This window comes from Saimiri boliviensis, chromosome 6 (genome assembly GCF_048565385.1).
Source record: "Saimiri boliviensis isolate mSaiBol1 chromosome 6, mSaiBol1.pri, whole genome shotgun sequence".
Classification (NCBI taxonomy): domain Eukaryota; kingdom Metazoa; phylum Chordata; class Mammalia; order Primates; family Cebidae; genus Saimiri; species Saimiri boliviensis.
Genome location: NC_133454.1, coordinates 72,283,964 through 72,306,449, shown reverse-complemented (window position 1 = coordinate 72,306,449; position 22,486 = coordinate 72,283,964). Strand labels below are relative to the sequence as shown.

The 22,486-nt window shown below is 50.8% G+C and overlaps 1 protein-coding gene across 6 annotated transcripts in view; it reads left to right on the top strand.

Moving 5' to 3' along the window:
• P2RY6 (pyrimidinergic receptor P2Y6) overlaps nt 1-22,486 on the top strand; it is a 39,992-nt gene that overhangs the window by 6,963 nt on the left and 10,543 nt on the right. For 2 of the 6 annotated variants that reach the window (XM_074400963.1, XM_003923434.3), the window contains exon 2: nt 312-438. The exons of 1 other annotated variant lie outside the window; for it this stretch is intronic. The gene's annotated coding sequence lies outside the window, so the exon portion shown is untranslated. Of the gene's footprint in view, nt 1-201; nt 439-12,744 lie in introns of those variants that run through there. 3 more of the 6 variants (XM_074400960.1, XM_074400959.1, XM_010334310.2) reach the window with 3 other exon arrangements.

The window sequence follows — 22,486 nt, the reverse complement described above, 5'->3', positions numbered from 1 at the left end:
TGAGAAAAAGTGGCTACCTGACGCGTGCCTTCCCTGTACCAGGCCCTGGTCCTGAAATGTTATCTCACTGCATCCTCCAGACAGTCCCTGGGGCTAAATGGGTGATGCTGCTTGTTTGGGTGAACAAACAGAGGGTGAATGAAGTGACTTGCTGGCACCTGGGTAGAGGCTGAGGTCAGCGTTGGTGTAAGGGACTTGAGCGTCAGAGTTCTCGGGATTTGAGCCCTGGCCCTGCTGCTTGCCAGCTCTGTGCTGTGGCAACTTACTTCCTCTCCCAGATGTCTCAGTTCCCTCATCTGCTGCCTCTCCAGACTTCTGCCAGACATCGCATGCGGCAGTTTCAGGCACAGAAACTTTCTGGCAGCAGGCGCTGCTCCACGAGCGGGAATTTGTACCAGCACTTCACAAACTGCAACTGAGGCACTCGCTAACTCCTGGGTGAGTTTTCTGGGTCCCTGCCTGGGAGGGCCTGCGCCCCTCAGCTCCCCTAGGAGCTTCCTGAGCACATGCAGTCCACTTGCAGCCCCCAAGGCTCATCGCAGGCAAGAGTGGCAGGGGGGCAGGCCCTGGGGTCCTCCTCCTTCCTCTGCCTGGCTGTGCCTGGAGCCTGCAGACTGCACAGCGTGGAGGGGTGAGACATGCAGGACGGGAGGGGAGGACACGGACACATTGGTGCTGCGCCGCGCCTTGCTGGAGAAGTGGAATAGCTCAGGCAGGATTCGGAGCCACAGAGGTCTGGGTGTGAATCCAAGTGGCTGGCAAAAACACTTTGCCTCTCTGGGCCTCAATTTCTTACTCTTTAAAATGGGGGCAACAGTGGTCTCCCCCTGCGTATGTGGAAACTGCTAAGTATAGTATGCTGATGAGGGACCCTCATGGAGAGGCTGGCCCTGCCCTCAGAACTCCCCAGAAACTTTGGTTGAGGGAGTGAGTAGAAAGGATTAGTGACCGAATAACTGTCCACAGAGGAGGCCCTTGGGAAACCTCTCACCTCTGCCATCCCAGCTAAATCTTAGGGCAGCCAGGAGCTGGCCCCACGAGAGTGGTGGGGAGAATGAGTCCCTGAGTCCAAGTGTGACTTGTTAAGGGTGAAAGGGCATATCTGGGGGAGCTGTGTTAAAACTTTTCTGGAGTTTCTATTGCCATTTGGCTCCGCTGATATCAACACAGAGGAAACAGGCAGCACAGCCCCTGCATTCAGCCCCCGCCTCTTGAAGATATTTGGGACTCCCATCTCTTGCCAGCTCTAGAATGGGTCAGATTCAGGGAAACTCTCCACCCCTCAGTATCAATGAGATGAAAAATGAGAAGGCCCTTTGCAAACTCTAAAGTGTTGTGCCCAGAAGGTACATCTGTGTGTGTGCCAAGCCCCTGGGTGTGTACAGGAGAGCGAGAATGTCCAGCTTCCAGCGTATGTGCGTGTGGATGCCTGGCTGGGTGGGGGAACTCTACGCCACCCTCGACTCCCTGTGTGGCTGGGGCTCTTCTAAAATTCTTACAATCTTTTTTTGCATTTCCTCACTGTTTGTCAGTTTATCAGAAAGGAAGGGGGCCATGGTCCGGAAACCTGGCAATTGTCTCTGAGCCTGCCAACTCTTCTGTCCTGCCCTTGCCTTATCCTGTGGCTGTCTCTGGAGGCCTGATTGCCGGGAGCTCCCAGCATGGCCCGTTCTGCAGGGTCAGAAGCTTGCCTGGCTCCTCTGCGCAGCCTACCCGCCACCTGTTTTTCCATCTGTGGCTATGCACTGGCTGCTTTCACACCACTGTCCCACTGACTCTTTTTATTTTTAGATTTAATGTTTTTAAAGATAGAGTCTTGCTGTGTCACCCAAGCTGGAGTGCAGTGGCACCATTATTGCTTACCGTAACCTTGAACTCCTGGGCATAAGCAATCCTGCTGCCTCAACCTCCCAAGTATCTGGGACTACAGGCACTCGCCACATGCTCAGCTAATTTTTAAAATATTTTGTAGAGATAGGGTTTTGCTATGTCACCCAGGCTGGTCTTAAACTGCTGGCCTCAAGTGCCGCTGATTCTTTGTAACATCCCAATACTCTCCAGAAATGCTATTTATTGTTCCCATTTTACAGGCAAGGAAATGAAGGCTTGTTGAAGGGAAATGGCTCTCCTAGAGTTATCCAGCCAACTGGTGGCAATGCTGGGGTTTCAATTCTTACCTAACTCCAAAAACTTTATTAACTGTTGTGGCTTACCTAGTGGGTATGTGTTGGCTGTTTGGCTGAATGAATAAATAAATGAAATAACAGATGAATCAATCATTCTGTCAAAATTGAGCTGAAAGAGAAAGTTAAGCAATAATAGCAATGTCTGTCATTGATTGAGCAACTACAATGTGTCAAGTGTTTCATGCAAAAATGAAAGCATCAGGAGGCTGAGGCAGGAAAATGGCTTGAACCCGGGAGGTGGAGACTGCAGTGAGCCGACACTTGGTCTCAAGAAAGAGAGAGAGGGAGGGAGGGAGGGAGGGAGGAAGGAAGGAAGGAAGGAAGGAAGGAAGGAAGGAAGGAAGGAAGGAAGGAAAGAAGGAAGGAAGGAAAGAGAAAGAAAGCTGTCAGGATTATTGTTATTCCTATTTTGCAGTAGAGAAAGCTGAGGCCTCAGAGAAGTTAAAAGATCACATCCGGTGTGGGAGCTGGAACTATAATTCGTCAGTGTGCAGACCCAGAGCTCTGAACCTAGCTTTCCTGGTTCCTTTGCATGAGAGTGAGTCGGCAGAGCCTGGCAATAGGTGCCCATTACAGCAGAGGAACCAGGGCCAGTTGAGACTCTCAGGAAGTTGGGTGCAACAGCCCACCCTGCCCACTCCTGCCTCGGGGCCGTTTCCTCATTTTTCTCTGAAATGGGTTTCTGTTTCAGTCTGGGGTGGGCATCTGGCAGCCCAGGCTCTGACTCTCCCTCTCTGACTGCTGACTTGTATAGTTAGGGCCAATGCCCTGGCATGGTGTGATATATTGCCGCTTCCCCATTCCCAAGGTTGGCCATGTCATTAATAGCTCCATGGGAGGGCAGGGCCTGCACAAGACGAAGTCATTGATCTATGGAGATGGTGTAGGCTGAGTCAGTGGCTTCTGTGCCCAGCCCTGTGTGGATGCCAGGAACCCAGGGGCTAATGGGTCCAGCTCTCCCCTTAGGAACTCGTGGGCTGGGAACTGAGCCCCAGGAAGATGAACTCTGCAGTAGCTGAGACAGAGTCTGGTGTCCTGACTCCCAAGGCAGTCAGTCCCAGCTGGTTTTCATGGCCTGGGACAGAGTAGGGGCTGTCCTGTGGTACCAGAAGGCAGATCTCAACTCAGAGTGAGGGATAACCTTGTTTCTGTCATACCAGAGGGATGGGAACCAGCCTTTTAAATCAGCCCACAGTTCCTGAGTGTCCTGTCTCTTCTATTGAGGGACAGGGACACAGCAGGGAGAGACTCTGCACAGGAGGAGAGCCCATTGTCTGAGGGAGGAGACATTCCCTTGGGCAGTGGATAATCTGATGGTTGAGGCAAGAGACAGACTTGGAAGTGTTAGAACCTATCACACTTGACAACAGCTTCGTTCTTCATGCCCTCGCATGATGCCCTCCTGAGGAGAACACGCCTCCATAGCATAGAGGGAAAATAGAGGCACAGAGAGGCCAATGTCTGGCATAGAAATGTCTCTGTTGCAAAAAGTTGCTGGAGTAAAGCAGATAATAGATTAAAAACTAAACAGTCGGCTGGGCGCGGTGGCTCACACCTGTAATCCTAGCACTTTGGGAGGCCAAGGCAGGTAGATCACAAGGTCAATAGTTCAAGATCAACCTGGCCAACATGGTGAAACTCCATCTCTACTAAAAATACAAAAACTAGCCAGACGTGGTGGTGTGTACCTGTAATCCCAGCTACTTGGAAGGCTGAGGCAAGAGAATCACTTGAACCCGGGAGGCAAAGTTTGCAGTGAGCCAAGATCATGCCACTGCACTCCATCCTGGGCAAGAGTGAAACTCCATCTCTAAAAAAAAAAAAAAAAAAAAAAAAAAAAAAAAAAAAAAAAAAACCACACACACACAAACAAAAAATAACAACAACAAAAAAAACTAAACAGTCCCCAGCCTAGGTCTCCTCCCAGACTAGAAATCTCCTTTCTGACTCTTACATTCATTGGTGAGATTCACTGAGGACTTGCTATGTGCCAGGTCCACTCAGGGGCTTTATTATAGATTTATCTTATAATAACAGCAACACCAACAGCAGTTAATATTATAACTCACATAAAATAAATGGGGAAACTGAGACTCAAGAGAGTTAAATAACTTGCTCCAGCTCATATAACTAGTAGAAGCAGAGGGGTTCAAACCTGGGACTATCTGTCCCTGAAACTCATGGCTCTCCCGCTCCATGGGGTTCTTGTTCACAAGATGTCAGGCCCCAGAGCATATCATTAAATGGTAAAATGTGAGTGATAACATAAAAACAAGGAGCAATTAGGGAAACACAAATCAAAACCACAATATGATACCAGTTTACACCCACCAAAATGGCTACAATGAAAAAGACAGACAGTAACAAGTGTTGTGGAGGATGTGAAGAAACTGGAGCTCGCATATACTGCTAGTTGTTAAAATGCATGCTTTGAATGAAGAGACCCCCCAAACAGGCTTTGTGTGAGCAACGTGGCTGTTTATTCACCTGGGTGCAGGTGGGCTGAGGCCAAAAAGCACGTTAGCGAAAGACAGTGGGATAGGAGTTGGTTTTATAGGTTGGGGCAAATCTCTTGGGTGTCATGGAGTAAGATCAGTTACAGTTGTGGGGGTAGGGGCAAGGAGTATACATTACCATAAGTTCATTTACAGTGGCGGGTGGAGTATAGCATAAGAGTAGTTAAGATGGTACAGTGGATATTCACAAAGCAAGAACAGTTAAGATGGTGGGGCGGGGGGGCGGTGAGGAGTATATCATAATCCACATTATGTTAACGTGGATACATTATCATAAGAACTGTTAAGATGGCAGGGTTAAGATGGCAGGGTGGGGTGAAGGGAAGCTTAATGATGGTGGGGACGGGAAGCTCTGCTGGGCGATCAGGGGTAATGGCGAATGCAGGGTTGTGGGTGGTAATCAGCCAAGGCTGGCGGGACTTTAGACTTTCTGGGTCCGGCCTTGCACATGGAGGCCTGACACTAGTGAGAATGAGAAATGATATAGCCATTGTGGAGTGCAGTTAGGCAGCACCTCAAAAAGTTAAACATAGAGTTACCAAATGATCACCTAGTTCCATTCCAACGTGTATACACAAGAAAATTTAAAACACAAAAACTTCTATACAAATGTTTATACAGCATTATTCATAATAGCCAAAAAGTGGGAATACCATCAGTGGATGAACAGATAAACAATTATGTGGTCTATCCATACAATGGAATATTATTCAGCCATCAAAATGAAATTTTGATTCATGCTACAGCATGGGTGAACCTTGAAGACATGCTAAGTAAAATAAGTCAGACACAAAAAGGTACATATTGTATGATTCAATTTACATAAAAGGTCCAGAACAGGCAAATTCATGAATACAAAAAGATTAGTGGGTTTCCATGGGAATGGGGAAAAAACGAATGGGGAGTAACTGCTACTGGGTACAGGATTTCTTTCTGTGGTTATAAAAATGTTCTGAAATTAGGTCGTGATGATGGTTGCACAATCTCGTAAATATGCTATAAACCTCTGAATTGTCCACTTTGAAAGGCTGAATTTTATGGTATGTGAGTTTCATCTTAATTTTTTAAAATATGGGAGCAGGAATATAGAAATTACATAGAAGGTTGAGATGAACGTTGATCCTCAGGTAGGTGAACAGGGAAACTTGGCTGTGGGTGTCCTGGCAGCTGGAGTGAAAAGGAAGAAGCAGCTTCCAAGAGGAGGAAACTAGCTCTTCAGGGGCTTAGGTCTAGGACAGGATTCCTATAAACCCACTGCATCATAATATCAGAAATACAGATTTTATTATTATTATTACTATTAGACACTGTTTCAGTCTGTCGCCCAGGCTGGAGTGCAGTGGCGCAATCTCAGCTCACTGCAACCTCTGCCTCCTGGATTCAAGTGATTCTCGTGCCTCAGCCTCTCAGCAGCTGGGATTACAGGTGTGCGCCAGCATACCTGGCTAATTTTTGCATTTTTAGTAGAGACAGGGTTTCACCATGTTGGCCAGGCTGGTCTCAAACTCCTGACCTCAAGTGATCTGCCCACTTTGGCCTCTGTTTGTGCTGAGATTACAGGCATGAGCTACTGGGCCCAGCCAGAAATACAGACTTTTTTTTTTTTTTTTTTTTTTTTTGTCTCCCACCTGAGATTCTAATGCAAAAGGTATCAAGAACTGGGAAGGGCCTGCGATTTGACCACACTTGCAAGCCAATGCGTTAGCCTGCTACAGTTTCATAGATGCTGGCAGAAGACACAAGACTTCTGGTTAAAGATAAAGAACTTTGTTCCTCACAGCAATAGGAGTAGCCCAAATATCAGCATTTGCACCAGTTCCCCAATTCCTGCAGGACAATGCAAAATCCAGGTAGTAGCTGCACATGCAATGACTTGCGTGACAAGGACAGGAACCTGGAGCTTAGGCAGTCTGCATCTTTTATAAGGGGCAGTAAGCCTGCCTGAACTTTGCCCCAGAGAAAGACAACATATTTGTGAGTTATACCAGATAGTCAATAAACCTGTTTCGTTGTTGTTGTTGTTTTATTGTACTTTAGGTTCTGGGGTACATGTACCCATCATGCAGGATTGTTGACTAGGATCATTGTACATACATAGCAAGGTGGTTTGCTGCCTCCATCCCTCCCATCATCTATACCTGGCATTTTTTCCCACATTACCCTTCCCCACCCTGGCACTGTCCCTCCCCTACTCCCTGACAACAGACAGTGTGTGATGCTCCCCTCCCTTTGTCCATGTGTTTTCATTGTTCAACACCCACCTATGAGTGAGAGAGAACATGCGATAAACCTGGCTTTGGTTCCGTTAGGGGACACTATCTATCTTTATCTTCCAAGGGCTGTCTGCTCTACAAATATCCTTGAAAAGGTTGTCTGGAATAAAGGCAGTCTGTCTCTGCCCATAAGACATGCAGAAATCTGAGTGGCTCTTGGAGAATTGTCTCCCAATACAGTAGATGTGCTGGTCAGGGCTGAGTTGTATTTGTTTATTTTTATTTTGTTTGTCTTTTATTGTGATAAAATACACATAACAAAATGTACAGTTTTAATCCTTTTTGATTGTACAATTCACTGGCATTAAGTATATGCATATTGTTGGGCAACCATCACATCACCACCATTCCTGCTCCAGCACTTTTTTGAGAAAGAGTCTCGCTCTGTCACCCACGCTGGAGTACAGTGGTGCGATTTCGGCTCACCACAACCTCTGCCTCCCAGGTTCAAGCATTCTTCTACCTCAGCTGGGATTACAGGCACCTGCCAGCATGCCCAGCTAATTTTTGTATTTTTAGTGGAGGCAGAGTTTCACCATGTTGGTCAGGCTGATCTTGAACTCCTGACCTCAGGTGATCTACCCACTCTCCTTGGCCTCCCAAAGTGCTAGGATTACAGGCATCAGCTACTGCTTTCAACCCTCCAGGACTTTTTAAAATCATCCACTGAAACTCAATGCTCATTAAATAATGACTCCCCATTCTCCCAGCCTCTCAGCCCCCTACAACCCCCACTCTACTTTCTGTCTCTATGAATTTGACTCTTCAGGTACCTTATATAAGTAGAATCAAACAGTATTTGTCCCTGTTTGACTGGCTTATTGCACTTGAAATAAAGTTTTCAAGTTTCATCCATGTTGTAGTATGTATCAGAATTTTACTTTTTAAGGCTGAATAATCACTGTATGTATGCATCACATTTTATTTATCTATTCCTCCATCTGCGGATGTTTGGCTTGTCTCTACCTTTGGGCTATTGTGAATAATGCTGCTATGAACACTGATGTATAGACATCTGTTTGAGTCCTTCCCTTCAATTCTTCTGGTTAGAATTCTAGGATTAGAATTGCTGGATCATATGGTTATTTTATTTTATTTTATTTTTTATAAACAGCCATAATATTTTTCACAGAGGCCACATCATTTTACATTGCCGCCAGTAATGCAAACGTTCCCAGTTTCTCCACACCCTAACCAACACTTGTTATTTCCTAGGTGTTTTTTTTTTTTTTTTTTTTTTAATCATAGCCATCTTAACGGGTATGAAGTGGTGTCTCATGGTTTTACTTTGCTTTCCCTATTGATTAGCAGTGTTGAGCAACTTTTCATGTGCTTATTGGCTACCTGTGTATCTTCTTTGGTGAAATGTCTGTTTAAGTCCTTTGCCGATTTTTGAATTGGGTTGTTTCTTTTGTTGTTTAATTTGTAGGAGTTCTTTATGCATTCTAGGTACTAAAACCTTATCAGACATATGGTTTACAAATATTTGCTTTCATTCTGTGGGTTGCCTTCCCACTCTGGTGATAATGTCCTTTGATGTACAATAGTGCTTTTTGTTTGTTTGTAGAAAGTGATTTATTTAGAGAGGGAGAGAAAGGAGAAGGAGAAGGAAACAGCTAACTCTCATACAGAGTGAAAGAAAAGCGCTCTCACGCTGAGTGAGAAGGGTTTCCAGAGGGGGAAAACCAGAGAAGGAAAGCTCTGCTCACACTGAGTGAGAGAATCCAGAAAGATGGAATCCAGGAAAGGAAACAGCTTCCACACTGAGTGGAAGGGAACAGAGAGAGAGAGATGGAGGTTAGGAGGGGAAGACAGGCTTTCATGAGAGAGTGTGGAAGGGGACTCCAGAGGGGTAATCCAGGATAGAGAAAAACAGCTTCCACGAGAGTGTTCGTGGAAGGGGATCCAAACATGGAGTCCTGATGTACAATAGTTTAATTTTTGATAAATTTCAACTTATTTAATTTGCTGTTACTGTTGTTCTTGCCTACACTTTTGGTGTCAGATTGGTCAGGGCTATTTTGGTTGCAAGAGACAAATGCAGCTAGCTTGGGCAAGAAAAGGTATATCAGTTTATATAAATAAAAGGCCAAGGTCAACCAGATCTGACATAGCTACATTCAGCAGTAACAAGGATGACCTGATCATCGCTCTCCTAACCTTCCTACATTCTCACTCAAGTTCTTCCCAGAAGCACCAGGCTTCCATTGTCCACACAGCTAATAATCCAGGAGGAAAAGAGCGAGAACCTTTCAAGCTGGTTCCACAAAAATTCCTGGGGGCAAACTCTAATTGGTCGGCCCTGAACCAATCACCGGTGAGGAGTCTGGATGGATGCTGGGTCTGGTGACCACCTAGAATGAAGAAAATTGCCACTGAATGGGGCAGGAGGCTCCCAATAGGAAGAAATGCTAGACAGGCAAACATTCCTCCCCGAAAAGAGTCCAAGATCTGATGGGCATCCAGAGTTGGGAAGCTCTGCTTAGAAGGGTGTCCCTTACCTTAGGCTTCCTGTGAGGGGCCTGGGAATCCTTCTAGTTGACCCCTGAAGATTTCCTAGAGGGTGCAGCATTTATGAGGCCCTGTGACTGATGGAAGGGTGAAGCCAGGGCAGACTGGGCCCCAGGCAAGTTGGGTCAGAGCAGTAGGAGGGCTGGATTCCCCTGCCACCTGAAATCCTTCCTAGCCCAGCCCTGCTGTATTGTAGGGGCTAAGAATGTGCACTCTGCAACCAGACTCCCTGGGTTCATAGCCCAGGAGTCATTCTTTCTCCCTGTGCTACCTTGAGCTAAACTTTGTGCCTTGGTTTCCCCACCAGAAGCACAAAAGTGAGATAATAACCAGTCCCACCTTGCAGAGTCCTTATGAGGATTAAAAGGGGTAACGTGCATCTGGCACACACTAAGGCTTCAATAATGTATTATCATTATTAGTTTGGGCCTCTTTTCGAGCTCATCCAGAGCAGCTCCAGCTCTGTTCACCAACCTTCAACAAGCCTCTCCCAGACTCTGCCTTTCGTTCACTTTGCCTTTTACATCTACATACACCCGACCATTTCATTGCCACCTCCTCACTGAGCCTTCTCTCCCATGGAACCGTCCCTCCCTGCCTGTGCTCTGGCAGGACTCTGGGACACTGACTCTGGGGCTTTGGATTATGGATCTTCAGGTAGATGTCCCTTGTCCCCACTGAGCGCCTCTGGCCAGGACCTGGGTCTCCCCTATCCCTGAGTTTACAATGGGAGTTGGCCAGGCACAGATGTGGGGAGAGGGAAGTCCAGTGGTGGACGCAGCACTGATGAGGGGAAAAAAAGAGCAGGAACTGAAAGTACATCAGGGCCCAGCAGGTCGCGTGCGAGGGGCAGGAGTCAGAGCTGGGAGTGGAGAGGTCACCAGGGACTGGGTTTGCCTTTATCCTCAGCCAATGGGAAGATATAGAGAGGGCATAGAAAGAGAAATGATGAAGTCAGACTTTTGCTGAGCCAGGGTCCATCTGGCCACAGAAAGGGGCTGGGCCGGCCCTGGAGATGGAAAACCCGAAAGCATGAGAAGGCTGTGGTTGAGGTCAGAGGAGGGTCATGGGTGAAAGGAGAGGAGTCTGTGAAAATGGAGTGCACACAGGGCCTGGTGACTGACATGAAGCAAGGCCTCAGTTTCTCCACCAAAGAAATGGCAAGTCCTGCCCTGCTGGCCTCTCCAAGTGGTATTAGAGGATAGCGGGCACTTGGCACTGACCAATGTAAATGGCCAATGACTGTTCCTCCTATGTCAGCTCACCCACTCCCTCACCCCATCCTCGTGCACTGGTACAGTCCAGGTCAAGCACAGACCAGACACTCAGGATGCTAGGCCAAGTCTGTAAGCTCCAAGGTCCAGAGTCTGGCCCCACCACTGAAGCCCACCCTGGGAGACCCAGTGGGGCACAGACTAGCTGAGCTATGCTGGGGACATCTGGCTCCCTAGGGCAGGGTGCGGCCCAGACTCCTCCAACCAAGAAGGGACCAGACCACACCCACAGTGATCTGGAGCAGATGGCACACAGTTCCTTCCTGTTCTATCCTGCTCAGCCACGGCTCACAGACAGGCTAAGATGGAAGGGAAGTTACTCCTGGGGAATGGTGCTGGGCACAAGGGCCAGGCAGGAGGACAGTGGTGCTATTGGTGCTCCACCCCTTGCCAGCTGAGTGTCCTTGGGGACTGTGAATCCAGCTGCCCAGGGGCAAGGCCAGGCCTGGGAGTCAGGTATTCTCTCTCCCACAGCTGACATTCCATGCCCAGATGGCTGTGCTCTCCCAGGAGTTGAATGTCTTTCCTCTCTTGGGCTCAGTTTCCTTCACTGCAAAATGAGTGTGAAGAAGGAGAGGAGAGAACTCTGGAAGCTCTAAGTGTTCCCCTCCCCATCTGCCTGCTAGAGGAGGGCCTGCATGGGTCTGCCAGTTGGAGCAAGTCAGCCTTCTACTCCTACAGGTCCCTCACTACCAAAGCCACGCCTTCGCTTCGCCCGGAGGGGAGAGGCAGACTGGAGCAGCGGGCTTGGTGATGGGACACGGAGATGGGAGGCTCCCCACTGGCTCCCTGCAGGGCTATGGCATCCTCTTGGCTGCTCTGGGCCCCAGCTTTCCATCTGTGACCTGAGGACTGGTGTAGGACAGCTGTCCTTCCAGCACTCTGGCTGTCAGGGCTTATTAGGGGACAGGGAAGACTGCCATAAGCCTGGCATTCAAGATCCTTGATGTGGGCCTACCACTGGCTGGTCCCTGGAGCCTGCCCAGCCCCCAGCCACAACCACACTTTAGGCCCTATTTTCTCTGAATCTAACCGCAACCAAGTCATCCTCCATCTAGCAGCCCAAGGGACCCTCTAAGTCTCAGATTTGATCATGTCTCTGCCCTGCTTTAGAAACAGCTCTCCCAGTGAGGGCTCTCCTCAGCTGGCACCCTCAGTGCAGAGGCCACACATGGAGTCTGGCGCTGTGAGGCCTGTTGGGCCTGGCTCCAATGATCCCTCAGCCTCACCCCCTTCAGGGCCCCTTCAGCATCTGCAAACACAAACACTTACAGGTATTCTGAAGTCCCACATCTCCAGCAGGTCTCTCTGCCTGGAGCATCTGCCCTTTCCTTGACCACACTCCACCAAAGAATCACCTCCTCCAGGGAGCCTTCCTTGATACCACAGACAGGGGTAGAGGATTCCTTTGTCTTCTTGAGACCCAGGGGTCTACATCTTCATCTGTCTTTTCCACTAATGGAGGCTCCTCAAAGGACAGAGCCCAGAAAGGTACCTGCACATTGTAAGACTCCTTGTAAATGCATGGTGAATAAATGAGGGAGGGAGGCAGGGAGGAGGCAAAGGTTGCCAGGGAGGTTATTTCCTGTGAGTTTGGCTAGTCTATGATAAGATTCTGAGCGATAGCAGAAGCACCAGGGAGCAAATGCTTACTGTTCACCAGGTATTGGGCTAGGTGATCTAGACCCATTATTTAGTTTGAGCCCCACTGATGCTGTGACTGTTGACAATATTTGAAATTAAGGACTCTGAGGCTCGGAGAGGTAAAGTCACAGCTCATAAGCTGCAGAGGCAGTACGGGAACCAGGTCTGTTGTGTGCCAAGCTTCACAGAGGGAATGGTGATGGGTGGCAGAGGGTTCAAAGGCCAGGGTGGGCATTTGGATCTAATTCCATGGACTGGGGCTTGAAGAACTCTGAGTTTTCTGGGGAGCTCTGAGGAGAGGCCTGTCCAGGAGTGAATTCTCACATTTTTTTATCCTTAGGAGCAGTACCAGGGAGCAATCTGGGGAACCCTGTGCCGCCACCCTCGCTTGCTCCATAGTCAACGGTCCCTCCTATTCTGTGACAGAAACCATTGATTTTTCTCACACCAGTGTCATGAGCTATGCAAAGGTATCATCCCAACCAGTCACCTCCCTGATCCCCTGCTAAACAGATGTCCTGAAGGTGCCCCTGCCCACCCCTGGCAGAGTCCAGGCCCTTTCCTGGAAGCCACGGAGGCAGCTCTTCTCCCCCAGCCCTGTACCAGCCCCAGGTGGTGCTCAGGGATGTCAAGCCCAGTCACCCACAGTGGCCTGTTTTCTCCCCAAGGCCTGTGTTGTCAAGATCACTTTGGAGATTTCCTGTGGATGGAGCTCAGACAGTCACCTGCTCCTTGGTTCCATCTTGCCAGCCTCACCCAGAAGACAGGGTACCCACTGCTCTTCCTAGAGCTGGGCCCAAAGACTCCTGCTCTGCCCTGGGCCTGACTGAAGGGGTGTGAAAAATGGGTGCAGGGAGGAAGTAGAAGTAGGGCTTGTGGGCAACTCTTCCAGCAGCTTGATTGTGCAGGAGGAAGAGGAACAGATGGACAGGCACGAGGGGTCAAGAAAGAGATTTTGCTCCGATGAGAGAGGGAGACTGGGGAGTGGAGGGTGCTCGGGTGGAGGGGAAGGAACCAGCAGATTCAGCACAGGGCGGATGCTAATGAGGGGGCAGGAGGCAGTGCCTGGGGCCCAGCGGGGCTGTGCAGGGGAGGTGAGGAGAGAAGGTGCAGGCACAGGGGTTTATTTAGGCAGTGGGAAGCTGAAGGCAGCCCCTCTGAAAGGCTGTCTGCTCTGAAGGAGGAGTTGAGGGCTGCTGGGGTTGAGGGTATAGAGCCAACAAAATAGACGGTGCCAAGGCTTAGAAGAGAGGGGAGGGAAGCCGCCCTAGAACAGACTAAAGGTTGAGGACCCAGCCACATGGGGCAGTGACAGCATCTGTGGGGCCTCAGGTACTCAACTCTACTCAGCCCCACAGTGCAGGACGGAGCAGTGTGGTGGTGGCCCCATGAATGAGAGACATGAATTGACTGGTGTGTTCACGGGAATCCTGGGTCCTGGGGTGGAGGCCTAGGCTGGCAAGGGAAGGAAGAGAAGCCAGGAAGATCCTGGGCCTGGCCCCTGGTGAGGAGGGAGTGATCCTGAGCACCGAGGTGAGAATATCAGGGAAAGCCTCAGACAGGGGAGGAGGGAGATGTGGGCTGCCCAGTGCTGCCAGGCCAAGTCCTGTTCACTGCTCTCATCTGGGACTGTTTGCAGCTGGAATGTCACACACAGCCAGACAGAAGCAGCCCCAAGGCTGGCCTTTGGTGCTCACGTTTAATCTCTAACTGCTCCCAATCCCCAATAAACACATACTCTTAAGTACAACCTGCAGCAGGCATCCCCAGACTTTTTACACAGGGGGACAGTTCACTGTCCCTCAGACCGTTGGAGGACTGCCACATACTGTGCTCCCCTCACTGACCACCAATGAAAGAGGTGCCCCTTCCTGAAGTGCGGCAGGGGGCTGGATAAATGGCCTCAGGGGGCTGCATGCGGCCCACAGGCCATAGTTTGGGGACGTCTGACCTACAGCTTCCTGTATGAACAGCCTCAAGCCAAGTCCCCTGTGCACCAAATCCTCTCTATGTGGACGTAAATGAACCACCTCTGGAAATGTATCTGTTAATTCATTCAACAAATATTTATTGAGCACCTACTATATGCCAGACACTGTCCTAGGTACATGCAGCAGTGACAAAAAAAAACACAAAAAAACCCTGAACTGGTGGATTTTATGTTCCAGTCAGGAGAGAGAGATGATAACCAATAAATAAGTAGAACAGTATGTTAAAAGATATTAAATGCTAAGGAGAAAAATATAGCAGAAAAGGGGCAGAGGAATCATGTGTGCATGTGCTGGGTGGAGGTTATAATTTTAGCTTAGATTGGTAGTAGAATGTACCATGGACAAGGTGTCATTTGAGTGACCACCTGAGGGGGTCTGTCCTGTGCCCCTTTTTTGAGACAGGGTCTCGCTCTGGAGCCCAGGCTGGAATGCAGAGGTGTAATCATAGCTCACTGCAGCCTCGACCTCCCAGGCTCAAGAGATTTTCCTACCTTAGCTTCCCAAGTAGCTGGGATTACAGGAACATGCCAACACACACAGTTAATTTTTTTTTTTTTTTTTTTTTTTGAGACGGAGTTTCGCTCTTGCTACCCAGGCTGGAGTGCCATGGCGCGATCTCGGCTCACCACAACCTCCGTCTCCTGGGTTCAGGCAATTCTCCTGCCTCAGCCTCCGGAGTAGCTGGGATTACAGGCACGCGCCACCATGCCCAGCTAATTTTTTGTATTTTTAGTAGAGACGGGGTTTCACTATGTTGGCCAAGATGGTCTCGATCTCTCGACCTCGTGATCCACCCGCCTCGGCCTCCCAAAGTGCTGGGATTACAGGCTTGAGCCACCGCGCCCGGCCAATTTTTTGTATTTTTAATAGAAACGGGGTTTCACCATGTTGACCAGGATGGTCTCGATCTCTTGACCTCATGATCCACCCGCCTCGGCCTCCCAAAGTGCTGGGATTACAGGCTTGAGCCACCGCGCCCGGCCTCAATTTTTAAACATTTTTTGATAGAGATGGGCTTTCTCTCTGTTGCCCAGGCTGGTCTCAAACTCCTGGGCTCAAGTGATCCTCCTGCCTTTTGAGATTTCAGGCGTGAGCCACTGCAGCCGGCTGTCCCGTGTTCTACATGCATACTCCACTGCAGGAGCCGCCCATTGCCTGCCGACCTCGTACCCTGCACTCTGAACGAGGTAGTTGCCCCTGACTTTGATCTCTTCCTCCAAGGCCACCCCTCAGGCACCCACAAAGCCCTCTTCCTACCACACTGGACTGGCCACAAATGGGCCAGTGTGAAGGTGAGGATTTGGGGTTTGATGGCAGGCAGTCCAGCTGATTGGAAGATCACTGATGGATTGGTGGCCCTGGCAAGTAACTAAGCTGTTGGGGGCCTTAGTTTCCTCCTCCCAAAATGGTAAGAAGAGACCATGCCCACCTCACAGGCCCCAGGCAGGCAATGATACAGGACAGAGGGTAGCGAATGGTTTTGTCTTCAGGTCTGAAAATAGTCACAGACCATGGCCTCATCCTTGAGGACCCACCACTAGGTCTCCTGGGGCCTGGACAAGAGCCTGAAATTGCCTGGTGAGAATGAAGACGAATAGTTGGATGGTCTTGGGACAGCCAAGCTCTATGGCCCCAGAAGTAAGCTGGACTGGTGTGGGAAAGCAGACTAGGGGCAAATCTTGGGGCTTGGAGTGACAAAGCATATCTCCCAGTGAGCTTTCTCAAGGTGGAATGCAGTGGCCTAGGAGAGGAGTGAGCTCCCTGTAATGTGAAGTGTGGAAGCAGGGGCCAAACAAACCCAGTCAGGAAGGCTTCAGAGAGCCCCCTTCCCTGAGGGGATGGTGAGGAGACCTCTGGGTCAGATGACCTTAAGGCTTCCCTAGTCCTGACGGTCCAGAACTCAGACCCCTGTCATTGACCCCTGGGTCCGGCTGGATGTCTTATCTCTGCTGGGTGGGCTCAGGCCCTAGGAGGAGCTAGGGATGATCAGAGCAAGAGTCAAGGCACGGGCTGCCTTTCACAAGAGCGGAGGAGTTCCCTGAGGCTCCCCCTTACCTGTACGTGTTGTGGACAAAACTACCTACCTTCAGGCCTCAGGGTCTGCCTGGGAAATGGACAGGGTCATAAACCACAATAACCACCTGACAGGGTTGGTGGTCTGCCCCGTGTGAGGTGGGGACTGGGGGACCCAAGCAGTCTCAGAGGTGCTACTCCTGCAGCCATTACCTTCATCTTCCTCTACAAATCTCTGTCATCAGTCAGACAAAGGTTTAAAAAAAAAATTATGGAGCCAAGCAGCACCAAGGACAGAGCCCTGGGGCGCATCTTCACAGACTGGATCCAGTCATCCAACATTTCCCAGTGCCTGTTCAGAGCCCAAGCCTGTACTGGTCTCTGAGGCCCCAGAGGCAAAGCAAACCTTGTTCCCAGTTCCTAGCACAGTTAGAAAAGGAGAGGGAGAGAGTCTGACACTGCCCCTTTGGCTGGTCTTCTCTGCCCTGACTCCTGACTTCCATTTCTTTGTCCTTTCTCAGGCCACTCTTCCTAAGAGGCAGGGTGTTATGGTGGATTTACAGTATGCTTTGGGCAAGTTCCTAATCTCTCTGGCCTCAGTTTTCCCATAGGGAACTGTCACCTCTCTTCCTGGGCACAAGGTGCAGAGCTATAGGCAGGACTCCTAGTTTCAAGTGACATAATTCTAGGTCAGATGGATTGAGGGAAAAGGAGTTTATCAACTCACGACACCAAAGGTAAAACCTCAGGTGCAGCTGGAACCAGGCACTCAATGCTGATCTCAGGAAACAATGCATCCCCATCTGTCATCCCTGCCATTCCCTGGCTTTCTATGTGGACAGTCTCCTCCCTGGTGGCAGTATCTCCATCGCCCAGAACAGTGCCTGTTACCCTTGCCTCCAGCAGCTCCTGCCTCGCTTTCACCAGCTTTGCAAATGCTGTGGAAGACCTGTCTCCTTCCCGATGTCCTAGCAACAGCACCAGAATTGACTCTGAGGCACGCAGTGAATGTCGCTTGTCCACCCTGAGCCAGTTACGGGCCTGAGGGACCCGCTTTTCTCTCATTGGCAGGTTTAGGTCACAGAGCCATCACTCCCAGATCCCCAAAACTCTAGATGGGAGAAGGGGGGATCCCCTAAAGGAAAGTCAGAAGGCAGGGTCGTCATCATGAGAGAGAGTCTGGGAACTGGGTGGGAAGAAGCTACAGAGGAGCCGAACAATGACTGCCAGGCTCGCCAGGCGGCTGGACCTGGGCCATCTCTTCCCCCATAGACTGGAGCCTGGTTATCTGGGAGGATGGGCGGATCCTGAAGGCACTAACTGAGGCTGTCAGCCAACTGCACTACTTGCAGCTAAGCACCAGGTTCCTTCTCGATGGGAGAGCCAAGTGACCTCTCCCACAAGGAGACAAACAAATTGGGCAGCCTGGTCGTCCAGGAAAGGCACAGAGAGCCTCTCCCACTAGCTCCACGGGAGAGTTTTTTAGGAGGCCCTGAGGATCTCCTGGAGCACTGGGTGGGAGGTGCAGTAGCCCTATAGGTGTGGACTTACACAAGTGGACACCACAGGCTGTCCCTCTGCTCATCAGAGCCTGCCCTGTCACAGCTACTCCCTGGGCCTCTGTGATATCCACACAGTTCCTCAGTCTCAGGCCTGCCCTTGACTTCTCAGCCTTGTGCCCACTGGGGCTGCCTGGTCTCTCACCCTCTTTATTCACATTCCCAAGAAAGAACCTGTTGCCAACTTTGCTACGCCTCAGTCACCTCATCTGTAAAATGGAAACAGTAGTTGTGAAGAGAGAATGAGACATGGCACATCAAACATGTTGTACTGTGCTTGCTGCATCGTCCATGCTCAGTGAATACGTGTGTCCAGGCTGTGCTGGGGCTTCTGGGTGCACTCTTGGGCAGCTGGGGCCTCCGATACATAGCAGGGTCTCAGGAGATGCAAGTTCCATCTTTGCTAAATTTGAAAAGGCTGGAGAGAAACCAAACAAAGAAGTCCCAACCCCCAAATTCCCCAAAGCTGCAGCTCCCTCTTCCTTTCACTGAAAGTGGCTGTTTCCGTTTTAACTTTAATTCCTGCGACCGGGAGTTGAGAAGGGGAAGTGGGAAAGGAGAAGAGAAATCAGGGCCCCTGCCCTCCATGTTCCCGCCTGCCAGGTTCGTCCTGTAGCCAGCCAGATACCACAGATAGGACCAGAACTCTTCCAGGTGGGAGGACTTTGCTTCCTGCCGTCTGTCTTCTGGGTGCCAGGGAGCTACTGGCATTAGGAACCTGGCCTCAGGCTGGCCTCAGATGGGCTCCAGAGGCAACCCTGCCCCAGGCTAGAGGCTGCCTAGATCAGGATTGGGTTAATGACTGGGGCACAGAGGGTATAGTGACCCCGTACGGTGGGTAGGTACCATAAATAGCCCTGTTTACCCAGGCTCAGAGAGGGTAGGTAGCTCACTCTAGGTCACACAGCAAGTTGGTAGTGGATTCCAGCCTTTCTGACTCCTCAGGGGAAGGAAGCTAACTCTTGACCCCTGTCATCCTGTGCCCTTGCTGCTAACTCACAGTCCAGGGGCCCAGCAAGGGGGTTTCCAGGCCTTATTTCCCAGCAGGCAGGCAGGCCAAGATTAGGAAGCCTCTTCCCACGTCCAGCCTGGTCTGAGCTGGTTCCTGCCTCAGCTGGCTGGCAGACAGTGACTCAGGCTTCCAGCTCCTGCCTTTGGCCAGCAGGTCCCCTCATCCCCGCTAGATATGAAGGCCTCAGGGGATGGGGGAGGCTGTGGGGTCATGTGAAGTTTATCCTGAGATCATAGGATCTGTGCAGCCTGAAGGGCCTGGCCCCTTGTCATTTCTTTCTATGTCCATTTGGAATTGCTCCTGCTCTACAACTGACCTCATGGTTGTCGCCTGAGCTAAATAAAGGAAATTGGCAGAGGCTGTCCCCGCTGTGAGGTGAGGGGCTGCGGAGTTTTGCCAAAGGTGTACCCGGAGTGGAGATCGGTGGTGGATGCTTGAGTCTGGGGCCTCTACCTCAGTCAGTCAGGGCCAGTGGCTCCTGTGACCACATGGACCAGGGGGAGAACCTGAGAGCAAGGGCTTCAGCTCATCTGGGGAGGGTGAGTAGAAGGAAGGTGGGGGACTGGGCCAAGAGGAACTGAGATTGGAAACCCAGTCCCGAGGCCACTCAGTGGCAGCCCGGAGGCGAGGCCCCAGCTGTGGGCAGACAGGCTTTGCCCTCACCCCTCCCTGGCTGTGTGAAGGAGCAGGGCTGGCTGTCCACTGGCACCATCTCATGGCTACAGGGTCTCAGTGCAGGGAAGACCCAACTCCCTTGGGAATCCCCTTCCTAAGCCTTAGTTTCCTCATCTGTAAAGGGGAGGGAGTAAGCCGCCCCCCACCAAATTGCCCAGAACGACAGATAAAACATCTGGTACAGAATAGGCATTTAAGAAATGACACTGGCGCTGGGTGTGGTGGCTCGCGCCTGTAATCCTAACACTTTGGGAGATGGAGGCGGGCAGATCACCTGGCGTCAGGTGTTCAAGACCAGCCTGGCCAACATAGTGAAACCTCATCTCTACTAAAAATACAAAAATCAGCTGGGTGTGGTGGTGGGCACCTGTAATCCCAGCTACTCGGGAGGCTGAGGCAGGAGGAGGCGTAGAGTCCAGTGAGCCAAGATCGTGCCACTGCACTCCAGCCTGGGCAACGAGAGTGAAACTATGATTAAAAATAAATAAATAAATAAAAATAAAAAAAGGCCAGGTGTGGTGGCTCACACCTGTAATCCCAGCACTTTGGGAGGCCAAGTCAGGTGGATCATGAGGTCAGGAGTTCAAGAACAGCCTGGCTAACATGGTGGAACCCCGTCTCTACTAAAAATACCAAAAAATTGGCTAGGCATGGTAGTGTGTGCCTGTAATCCCAGCTACTCTGGAGGCTGAGGCAGGAGAATCGCTTGAACCGGGACCAAGAGGTGGAGGTTGCAGTGAGCTGAGATCCCGCCACTGCACTCCAGCCTGGGCCACAGACGGAGACTTTGTCTCAAAAAAAAATAAAGAAAGAAAAAAAAAGAAAAGAAAGAAAGAAAAGACACTGTCTTGGCATGGTGGTATATGCCTGTAATCCCAGCACTTTGGGAGGCCAAGGAGGGAGAATCTCTGCCAGAGGGAGGCTCTGCCTTGGAGGTTTCATAACAGGCCAGTCCCCCTCACACCTCCCATCTGCGGCCCACTTTGCACAGCTCATCCATTGCTCTGGCTTCTATATTTAGTTATTTCTCACGGAGGGTAAGCTCATTCCCCACTTCGGTGCCCTTGCCCACACTTTGCCTCCTGCCTGGGACACCCTCTTCAGCCTTATTATGTGTCCAGGTCTCTCTGGCCCTTCGGTGCCCAGCAGTGGACACGCTTTCTCCAGGAGCTTTGTGGGTTACCCTCCCAGGTGCACCCATGACCCCTCGGACCTGAGCGCTCCCTCCTGGGCCGCACCCCCTCCTCTAGGCCTAGCCAGGTCCATGAGTAAATCTAAGGCCTGGTGAGAGCAGGGCAGTTCCTTTGCTCCAATTCAGTCATCCCGAGGTTCTTTGAAGTTCCAAGCACTAGGATGCTGTGGTTTCAAGGTTTTGAGAGTCCTCAAACCTAGACTCTGTTAGGAAGGCAAAGAACTAAAAGGCTGGTGGCTAATGGGTGCTCAGTGGTTGTTGAGGTCCCAGGCCAGGCCTCTTGTATGTCCTTGAACCCCTGAGAAGAGGGGGAGAAGGGGCAACTGGCCTTAGTTTTTTTCTCCATCCGACAGGTGGAGCCCCATGAGCCTTCCCTTCCCCTCTGAGGTTAGTCCAAGTGCCCTTATCTGAGCAGGGCGGTGGGATTAGGGGTCTCCAGATCTGCATGTCTGGGTCCTCTGGATGAGGCATGATAGGGACAGCTTTGTATTTCCTGTCCATCCAGGTGGCAGGAACTGAGACCACTTAGGTGTCCAACCCAAGTCCTGCCCTGGTTTTGAGACCCCCAAGGAGCCCTCGGAGTCATTCCCATCCCTGGGACAGTGACCCCTGTTGGGAGTGGCTATAGGAGGTTGTCTGGGGACCCAGCAAAGGACTGGCCGCTGAGCTGAAGGCCACCTTGCTGTCCTGAGCCGCTGCACAGCTCACATCCAACCAGGAGGTCCACAGTCAGCCAGCGGAAGCGACCCCTTAGCACAGGCCTGAGTAAGCAGTAGGTGCTCAATCTGTGCACAACTGACCAAGTGTTTACTGGAAATTCAAATCTGATTTTTCTCAGTGTGATCCAAATTTTGGGTTCCCACCCTGTTCCTCAGTGCCCTTTCTGGGAAAAAATGGCTTTGGGGAGAGATCGTTGCCTTTTTTATTTGTTTTCTGATACAGAGTCTCGCTCTGTCACCCAGGCTGGAGTGCAATGGCACAATCTCGGCTCACTGCAGCCTTCACCTCCCGGTTTCAAGCAGTTGTTCTGCCTCCGCCTCCTGAGTAGCTCAGATTATAGGCAAGTACCACCACACCTGGCTAATTTTTGTATTTTTGGTACAGACAGGGTTTCACCATGTTGGTCAGCCTGATCTCAAACCCCTGACCTTGTGATCCACCTGCCTTGGCCTCCCAAAGTGCTGAGATTACAGGCGTGAGCTACCGCACCCGGCCGACATCAGTGCCTTTAGGGGCACCTTCAGCTCTGATGCTGTCAGGCTCTAGGATTCTTCTCAGCACCTCCCAGGGTAGAAGATGAGCTGCCCTGAGTGGCACTTCATCCTCCCAGCACACTGGTGGTCAGTATGACCATATTCTACCAAGGAGGCTCAGAGAAGGGAGGGGCTTATCTCAGACAGTGACTGGGGGCAAAGGTAGAGTAAGAACCTGGGCCTCGAACTCCCAGGGTACCATTCTTTTCCCATGCCATCCTCCCCTGCCACCCGCCGTGCTGCCTCAACTTCTCCAAACCAAAGCCTACTTCCTCCAGGTTGCCCTCCCGGAATGCTGCCTCCACCCCTGGAGCTGACCTCCCCAGGACAGTGAGGAGCCACATCTCCTGCTCTGGTGCTCCTAACAGCTGTGACGCCAGTTTGGTG